The sequence below is a fragment of the Hyperolius riggenbachi genome, chromosome 10 (genome assembly GCF_040937935.1).
Source record: "Hyperolius riggenbachi isolate aHypRig1 chromosome 10, aHypRig1.pri, whole genome shotgun sequence".
NCBI lineage: Eukaryota > Metazoa > Chordata > Amphibia > Anura > Hyperoliidae > Hyperolius > Hyperolius riggenbachi.
Genome location: NC_090655.1, coordinates 206,360,202 through 206,369,782, shown reverse-complemented (window position 1 = coordinate 206,369,782; position 9,581 = coordinate 206,360,202). Strand labels below are relative to the sequence as shown.

The 9,581-nt window shown below is 45.7% G+C and overlaps 1 protein-coding gene across 1 annotated transcript in view; it reads left to right on the top strand.

Moving 5' to 3' along the window:
* Positions 1-2,161: 2,161 nt before the first annotated feature.
* Positions 2,162-9,581, top strand: part of LOC137536231 (membrane-spanning 4-domains subfamily A member 4D-like) — a 131,931-nt gene continuing 124,511 nt past the window's right edge. The window contains exon 1 of the mRNA XM_068258354.1: positions 2,162-2,240. The gene's annotated coding sequence lies outside the window, so the exon portion shown is untranslated. The remainder of the gene's footprint in view (positions 2,241-9,581) is intronic.

The following is a 9,581-nucleotide window of genomic DNA, read 5'->3' as shown; positions in this document are numbered from 1 at the left end:
GCCATAGTACACCTACATGAGTACATGTGCTCCTGCACAGAAGCACAGGGCCTGCCATAGTACACCTATATGAGTATATGTGCATACCTCCCAACTTTTTGAGATGAGAAAAAGGGACACTTAAGCCACGCCCGTAACACCCCCTGATCACGCCCCACCACGCCCTAGTCGCGCATACCATAAAGATTTCATAAGAAAAATATGTTGTTTTATAATTCAAACCACACTGGTCCTTTCTATCCTGGCTCATTTTCCTTCATAGTAACATTTTAAAATTAGTAATATATTAATTAAAGGATGGGAATAAAGTTTAGAGTCAATCAAACACATTTTTTAGTAGAGAAATATATACATTTACATAGAAAGAGGAACAAAGTCCTGAAAGAGGGACAAATGAGGAGGAAAGAGGGATAGAGCTCCCAAAAAGGGACTGTCCCTCCGAAAGAGGGACAGTTGGGAGCTGTTCCTCCCATGAATGCTACTGAGGGGAAAGGGAATACTACAAATACATAATAATACTGGTTACATAAAAGACAGCCAAGTTCTCTCTCTCTCTCTCTCTCTCTGTGTGTCTGCAGCAGCACAGGAGGGAAGAGTTACATTCCCAGGTCTGTCACTGTCCCGTCACACTCACAGCCTCTGCAGGACAGGACAGGCTGCTGCGATCTCTGTGTGACTCAGAGCTGTGTTATCTCCTATGTGTCTGCAGCAGCACAGGAGGAAAGGGTTAAACTCCCTGGTCTATCATCATCTGTCCCAGTCACACTCACAGTCAGCCTCCAGTGTAGGGGACAGGCTGCTGTGATCTGTGTGACTGAGAGCTGTGTTATCTGCCTACCATAAAACGTCAGTGCAGGGAGCCACGCTGATCTCTGCTCCCAGATACAGGCCAACTCTTCTCCTCTGTGCCTGAATGAGCTTGTGGGGGGTGGGGTGGGCAGGGCTGCCTATGTGTTTCTATTGGCTGGAGGGAGGAGAAAGCTGTAAGAGCTACGCACAGAGGGGAGGGAAGGAGGAGAGGTCTGGAGTTTTTGTCTGTTACGCAGGACATAAGCTGCTTGTAATTAGCACATTTAGACAGACCCCCTGTCTTAAAAAGACAGGCTTCATAGACACCTGGTATGTGTCACCATATGAAAGGTTTGTAAAAACGGGACTTGTTAATGAGTGGGCGGGACCCGGGACAAGGGGGCGGGAACCGGGTAAGTCCCGCCCAAATCGGGACTGTTGGACAGTATGTATGTGCTCCTGCACAGAAGCACAGGGCCAGCCATAGTACAACTACATGAGTATATGTGCACCTGCACAGAAGCACAGGGCCACCTATAGTACACCTACATGAGTATATGTGCGCCTGCACAGAAGCACAGGGCCACCCATAGTACACCTACATGAGTATATGTGCGCCTGCACAGAAGCACAGGGCCACCCTTAGTACACCTACATGAGTATATGTGCGCCTGCACAGAAGCACATGGCCACCCTTAGTACACCTACATGAGTATATGTGCGCCTGCACAGAAGCACAGGGCCACCCATAGTACACCTACATGAGTATATGTGCTCCTGCACAGGGCTAGCCATAGTGACCCTGAGTGAGTATCGGAGTAGCAGCTCTGGCTAACTGTGGAGACGTGGCTGTACTCCCGCAGTACAGACATGCGGAGCACAGTTACAAAAATATTCCTGACAAGCTCTTTTTAGATATGTTGAAAAGGTCCATGTACTGCAACAGTGGGGTCGAGGACAATACAGGCCTATCCAGGGGTTTCCCTCTACCTAGGTAGGTATCTAATTTTTTGGGGCCACCTCAGGTTTACTTTAATATGTCCTTCATCAATTGCAACACATTTCAGTTGTCATCAATAGCCATCTACCTATAGTCATATCTTTCTGACCAAGTTATAACCAATCAGAAAAATTGACTGATTCTGAAATCAAAAAATATATAAATATTGTATGTGTGTGTGGCCACTTTAAACAGAAACAACAGAGAAGTCAGCCAATAAAGTGCTAGGTGGCCACCATGTCAGGCATATAATTCAAAACATGATTGTCTGGTTGTAATGGAGGTCCAGTAACAAGTGGAACAGCACAGGAATAGGTGGTTGCAGTTTATATAATGTCCATTAGATGGCGACAACAGTCGTTCACAGTGGAACGCAAGAACAGGAAGTGAAAGGTCAGAGGTGAGGTGGGAGGAAGTTAGGAAAAGGCATTGCTGGAACTGGCTGCATTAGGTAACATCATAGCTTCCAACTGTCCCTCTTTCGGAGGGACAGTCCCACCTTGGGAGCCCTGTCCCTCTGTCCCTCTTTCCTCCTCATTTGTCCCTCTTTCAGGACTTTGTCCCTCTTTCTATGTAAATATTTGTATTTCTCTACTGAAAAATGTGTTTGACTCTAAACTTTATTCCCATCCTTTAAATTGATGTATTTCTAATTTTCAAATGTTAATATGAAGGAAAATGAACCAGGATAGAAAGGACCAGTGTGGTATGAATTATAAAACAACACATTTTTCTTATGAAATCTTCATGGTATTCATGACTAGGGGGTGTGTCGGGGGTGTGATCAGGGGTGTGGCTTAAGTGTCCCTCTTTCTCATCTCAAAAAGTTGGGAGGTATGTTATTATACAATAGTGCTGCTGATTTTAAATCAATGTGTCTAGGCATACTTTTTATGCTTTGGTAAGTCACAAAGAAAAAATAAACAAATTACCTTTTTTTCATGTCAATCATGTCACAGCGTAATAGATTGGTAAACAATTGTGGCGGTTGGGTTATACAGTATATACCTAGTGAAGGGTAAGGGTAATTGGGGGCTGACTGCCAACCTCCTCGCCCCCTATCCCATTTTTATGCCAAACTTTTTATAGCATTATTGTAAGGAGGCTTTTTTGTCTCTTCCAGCCCTTTACAAACTCCTAGGAGTTCTGGTTCACCATCAGCTTGCTGGTAGTCTGTAACTCGAAAACATGTAGTCATTAGTCAATTTATATAACAGTGTGTGTATGTAAAATTTAAATTACTGTGCATATTACCAGATGTGTGAATCTTAGCTTACATTTATGCCTGTGAAAATCAGTTGTCTATTTCTCAAGCAGTGTAAGACTTATAGTTTTAGCATGAGGATTCCTGTGTGACTCATAGCAAGATAAACAGGTAAGAAAGTAGGAAATGAAAGTAGCCAGTCTGTTAGTAGACACCGATTCTGGTACAGGACAATGCTAAATGCATACATATGCAATCTGGGGAGGAGAAAGTTAATTTTATAAAATATATAAAAGCAGGGGCGTAGCAATAGGGGGTGCAGAGGTTGCGACCGCATCAGGGACCTTGGGCCAGAGGGGCCCTGAAGGGCCATCCGTCAACTGCAGCATTAGCTCTCTATTGGTGCTCAAAATAATCACTTCTATACAGGGTCGGACTGGGACACTGGGGGCCCACCAGAGAAATTTCAACCTGGGGCCCACACATCCCATGACTTCAGTGAAAAGGGGGCGTGGCCATGCATCAGGAAGGTGGGAGTGGTCATGGTGTATCATGGACAGGGCCAAATGTACATGAATTTAGCAGCACTGTAATTCAAAGACACTGCTGCCCAGCAAAACATTGCATAGAGTCCCTCTCCTTCAATATAAAGTAATGTCCTAGTTACCATACATGACATTAATTAGCTTGTGAGCTCCTCTGCAGACAGTCAGTGAGATGACTATGTACTCTGTAAAATGCTGCAAAAGATGTCAGTGCTATATAAATACATACCGTATATACTCGAGTATAAGCCGACCCGAGTATAAACCGACCCCCCAAATTTTACCTTAAAATTCTGGAAAAAATGACTGACGCGAGTATAAGCCGGGGGTAGGAAATGCAGCAGCTACTGGTGAGTCTCAATAAGCAGAAATAAGCTGAAAGTGGACCTGAACTCTTGCGCATGACAGAAGGAAAACAGAGAGCAATTCACCCTATTTTGAAAGCACTGGATGTTAACCCTATGTCTGCTTCCACGAAAGCAGGAAGTAGACACACTGCAGACTTATTGAGGGATTTGTATCAGCTGAAATAAAGAAATGATTTTCTTTAAAGGTTATTATGCTATTGTGTATCTTTTAGAGCAGAGAGGAAGTTCTGAGTTCAGGTCCGCTTTCTGATTGGCAGTGTAATAAGGTGCACCCCCACCTGGAGCTGAGCGGAGATGGCTTTTGTGAGTAAATATTGATTTTCTGTGTGCCGCTGTCCCATCCTTCCAAGCAGACAAGAGCGAAGCAGCATGTATATTGTGCTATGGTGAGCAGCTGGCGGCATCTGAGCTGAAGCTTGGCTGCATTGCTCCCACCTGTTGTCTGCTGCCCGGGTCTCTGTATGTATGGTGGCTGCTTCCTCCTGAGTGTCTCCGCTATTACTCTGTCCCCTCATGTCGCTTTCCCCCGCTGTCAGTGCCTCGGAGCTCGGGTCACACAGCACGGGGAAAGGAATCTTCTGTAAACTGCTGGTCATAGCGTAGTCTTACTGCTATAGCTCCCTCTAGTGGCGCCAATCTGCCACTGCAGGAGTCATAGCAATTAGACTACAACGAACAGTTTACAGAGGATTCCTTGCCCAGTGCTGTGTGACCCGAGCTCCGAGGCACTGACAGCGGGGGGAAAGCGAGATGAGGGGACAGATTAATAGCGGAGACACTCAGGAGGAAGCAGCCACCATACATACAGAGACCCGGGCAGCAGACAACAGGTGGGAGCAATGCAGCCAGGCTTACCGGCTGCTCAGCATAGCACACTATACATGCTGCTTCGCTCTGCTCTGCTTGGACGGGATGGGACAGCGGCACACAGAAAATCAATATTTACTCACAAAAGCCGTCACCACTCAGCTCCGATGAGCCTGTGGCAGGTGGGGGTGCACTTGGGGGGGTTGCTGTTTGTTAGAGACTCGAATATAAGCCGAGACCCCCACTTTTGGGCCACTTTTTTGGGCCCAAAAATCTCGGCTTATACTCGAGTATATACGGTAATAATAATATGGTAGGACATTAGACTATAGCTATGGTAGGATTAAATTGTGAGCTCATCTGAGGACAGTCAGTGACATGACTATGTACTCTGTAAAGTGCTGCAGAAGATGTCAGTGCTATATAAATACATAATAATAATATTAATACTACTACTACTACTAATAATAATAATATGGTAGGACATTCGACTATGACTATGGTAGGAATAGATTGTGAGCTCCTCTGAGGATGGTTAGTGACATGACTATGTACTCTGTAAAGTGCTGCAGAAGATGTCAGTGCTATATAAATACATAATAATAATGATAGGATAATAGCTCAAAACTATGGTAGGGATTAGATTGTGAGCTTCTCTGAGCACAGTTGTCTGTTGTACACATGTTTGTTTTATTGTAAGGCATAGTTATATTATTTATTGAGAGACAAACATAACTTATCTAATTTAAGGATCTCCTTTACGGAACTCTCTGCAGTGTGTATTTATCCTAAGATCAGAGAGTTCCATAAAGACAACCTTAAATTACATCAGTCATGCTGGTTTCTCAGTAAATAACATAACACACACAGAATAAAACAAAAGTTTAGTGTTCAACAGCAAACAGATTTATGCAGCATTATAGCATACTATTGATGTGAACTTTTTCAGCCAGCAGTGTTTGTGTGACAGGCAGCCCTGCCTGGCTGTCAGGGCTCTGCATCATGTCACACTTACACAGGGATCCTGTATCATCCGATCCCGGCTGGCTGCCAGGGCTGGATTTAGGCCAAGGCCTCCTAGGCCATGGCCTAGGGCTCCACATGAGCAAGGGCACCAAAGCAGCAGGCTAAACTGGTGCAGCATTTGCAAGCTTGCAAATGCTGCAATGCAGGGAGATCAGGCAAGCGCCTGACTGTGGTACTCTGCTGCTAGCCGCCTGTGCAGCAGCTACCTAGCTCTCTGTGCACATTTGCATTGTGGCCAGCACAGGGCTGTGGAGTCGGAGCAATTTTGGGTGCCTGGAGTCGGAGAAAAATGCTCCGACTCCTAATGAATTTAAACTGTAATTAAAATAGAAATGATAAAATGTTCTATTTCTCAGATAATAGTCATCATAAATAATTTATATATACAGTAATAGCTTTGCTTAGTCCACAAAAATGAAATAAACCAATCAAAATTAGTTACTTGTGCTGTTTCAATAAAGAAATCCCCGTATTTTTAAAGTCAGATATACAGTACATATCTGATTGTGACTGTATATATGATGTGTACACAGGAATCTCATACTAAATAACCTCTATGCTGTAAGAATAAAGCCTGATGTGTAGCCGTGTCACTAAGAGATGATCAAGGAGATGGAAATAATTCTGCGTTGGTGCCGATTTATGCAAATGTATGCACTCTTTGCTCATGAAATCAAATCATTTTATATGTTGTTAAAATTTGGTTTGGTGACTACGAATTAAAGGGTACCTGAGACGGATGAAAAGAAAAGTTTTATACATACCTGGGGCTTCCTCCAGCCCCCTTCAGGCCAATCAGTCCCTCACTGTCCTCTTCCACCACTTGGATCTCCTGCTATGAGTCCCGGTAATTCAGTCAGTGCAGTCCGGCCACGTGCCGCTCCCACAGCCAGGAGCATTCTGCACCTGCACAATAGTGATGCGCAGGTGTAGTACGCTCCCGGCGGCGGAGTGTGTGCATGCGCACTACGCCTGACTGGCTCAAGTACCTGGACTCATAGGAGAAGATCCAGGTGGCGGAGGAGGACAACAAGGGACTAATTAGCCTGAAAGGGGCTGGAGGAAACCCCAGGTATGTATAAAACTTTTAATTTCATCTGTCTCAGGTTTACTTTGTTACACAGTAGTACTATTCTCTACATGTACACTCCCCACAGAGCTGCATGGAATCCACTGAGAATGTTGTGCACATTGAACACAGAGGTGTTGTCGATCACCCATAAACCTGGTTCAGATTGTACATGAAGAATGTGTAATAGAGGAAGAATCCCCTCATTCCCCTGCAGAGTACCTGCACATTCTTACATGTACCCACAGTTACATTGCCTAGGGCCTGATAGATGTTCTTTGTTCCGGTCTGTACCTTACAAGTACTCTTACCAAGGACTAGTTTTAGTCTATGACTAAAGGGAATAAAGACCGTTCTCACTTTAGTCGTCTTTTAAAATTCCTAAGCGTTGGCAGTTAAGAGATGAATTTCACGTTACATACTTTCAATCAACAAGATTGTAATATGCAAATTAGAGGAGTCGGAGTCAATGGAATCCTAAACTGAGGAGTCGGTGGATTTTTGTACCGACTCCGCAGCCCTGGGTCAGCGGCTATAAACTTGGGCAGCATTGGAGACGGAGGAGAAGAGGAAGCTTCTGCACTGGAGATAAGCGAAGAAATGAGTGACACTGATGGCTGCTGTGGGGTAAAGGCGAGCTGGCTACGTATACTGAAGAGGGGGAGGAGGAGGAGGGATTGAGGGAGTCATCTGGCTACCTATACTAGAGGGAAGGGGGAGGAGTCATTTCGCTACCTATATTGAAGGGGTGCGGCTAGTGACAGTGGCCTTGGGCGGTAAAGAGTACAAATTCGGCCCTGCTGGCTGCAGAGCAGAGTTCAGCTGTACCTGGCTGGCTGGGGGAGAAATGAAACACAACCGTCCTCCAACACACGTGGCTCTCTCTCCTGCTTCCTAGACAGACTGGTGTAGGCGGAGTTGATGGCTGCCCCCTCTCCCTCTCTCTCTCTCTCATTGGCTGTAGAGAGGGACTGGCAGGAGAAAGAGGGTCATTGATTGGAGGGCGGGAGGCATGTTAGAAAGAGAAGCCTGTACAATGCGGCCGCCTAAGGTGTAGGCTTTCTATAGCTGCGGTGACACCCCATCTGATGGTGACAACTGGGGGGTGGGTCGCACGCACCCCACAAACTCGGCTTGCTACGCCCCTGGGCGGAGCTACCATGGAACAGCTGAGCCTTTAGCCGAGCCTCCAGGAGCCTCTCAATTTGTGCTGCAGGCTGCGATTTGTGCACAGACATGGAGGCAGGGTCCACCAAAGACATGGAGGTGGGGCCTCCCGTGAAAAATATTGGTACTTCGGCGGCCCAGTACGACCCTGCTTCTATAGATACTTTGAATAGTGGTAATCATTAACAAACTGTTCCCTGCCCCCTACTTGCACCTCTGACACTGTAGTTGCCATTGGCAGGTTTTAGTGCACCGTATCATTGTTATGTAAGAGTGCTTGAGTGCATTGGGCCCACAGCTACTTAGCTACGCCACTGTATAAAAGGAGTGAGCTAGATCAGGAAAGAGAGAGGATTTTGCTTTGCTCTAGGATATATATATATACGGCTCTAGTGGTGGTATGTATACTTTGTGCAATATTTTTGGTGGTCCTAAACAAATATGTTAGCAGATAGTCCAGCTAGTGGTGGGCAGAAATTATGCCTATGCGTAATTACGCATTGCAATTCGCAATTACGCATTATAATCGCAATGCCAAATCTGTATATTATAAGGAGATGTATAGTGAACGGTTCGCCTGCGAACGGTTCCAGGCGAACTTTGGGGGTGTGCAGGCGAACTTTTGCGGAAGTTCGATTCGCCCCATAATGCACTATGAGGGTCAACTTTGACCCTCTGCATCACAGTCAGCAGGCACATTGTAGCCATCCAGGCTACACTAAGCCATGGAGCCCCACCCCCCCCTTATATAAGGCAGGCTCCGGTGGCCATTAGCCTCACTCGTGTGCCTGCTAGAGACAGACTAGGGACAGCTGCTGCAGACTTGTTCTTCTAGGGACACATTAGTTATGTTCTTGGCTGCTTAGCTTGCTCCTGGCTGATTATTATTGCTTTTATAGCACCCCTCAACAGCTCTTTTCAGAGCTCATCCTGTACTTTTTTTTTTTTTCTGTGTGTCAAACTGACACTTTTGTTGCATGCACAGCCTTGCTAATTCATAGTGTGTGTGCCACTGTCAGCAGCCCAGCATATTCAGAGACTACCTGTGTGTGTGACAGGGAGCTGCACATTGTACTACCCAGTACTGCATATACCCAGTACCTGTTGTGTTTACTTAACCCACCTCGTCATCACTGCATATACCTAGCTTTGTGTTGAGTGAATCCAGCTCACTGCATCTAAGTACCTTTACTGTTCAGTGAACCCACCTCACTGCATCTAACTACCTTTACTGTTCAGTGAACCTACCTCACTGCATCTAACTACCTGTTGTGTTCAGTGAACCCAGCTCACTGCATCTAAGTACCTTTACTGTTCAGTGAACCCACCTCACTGCATCTAAGTACCTTTACTGTTCAGTGAACCAACCTCACTGCATCTAACTACTTGTTGTGTTGAGTGAACCCACCTCACTGCATCTAAGTACCTTTACTGTTCAGTGAACCCACCTCACTGCATCTAACTACCTGTTGTGTTGAGTGAACCCAGCTCACTGCATATAACTAGCATCCCCCCGAGATGGACAAAATGAACAAACCAGGTAGAGGAAGAGGTAGAGGCAGACCCAGAGGAAGGCCACCAGGCACTGGCAGGTCTGTGCGAGGTG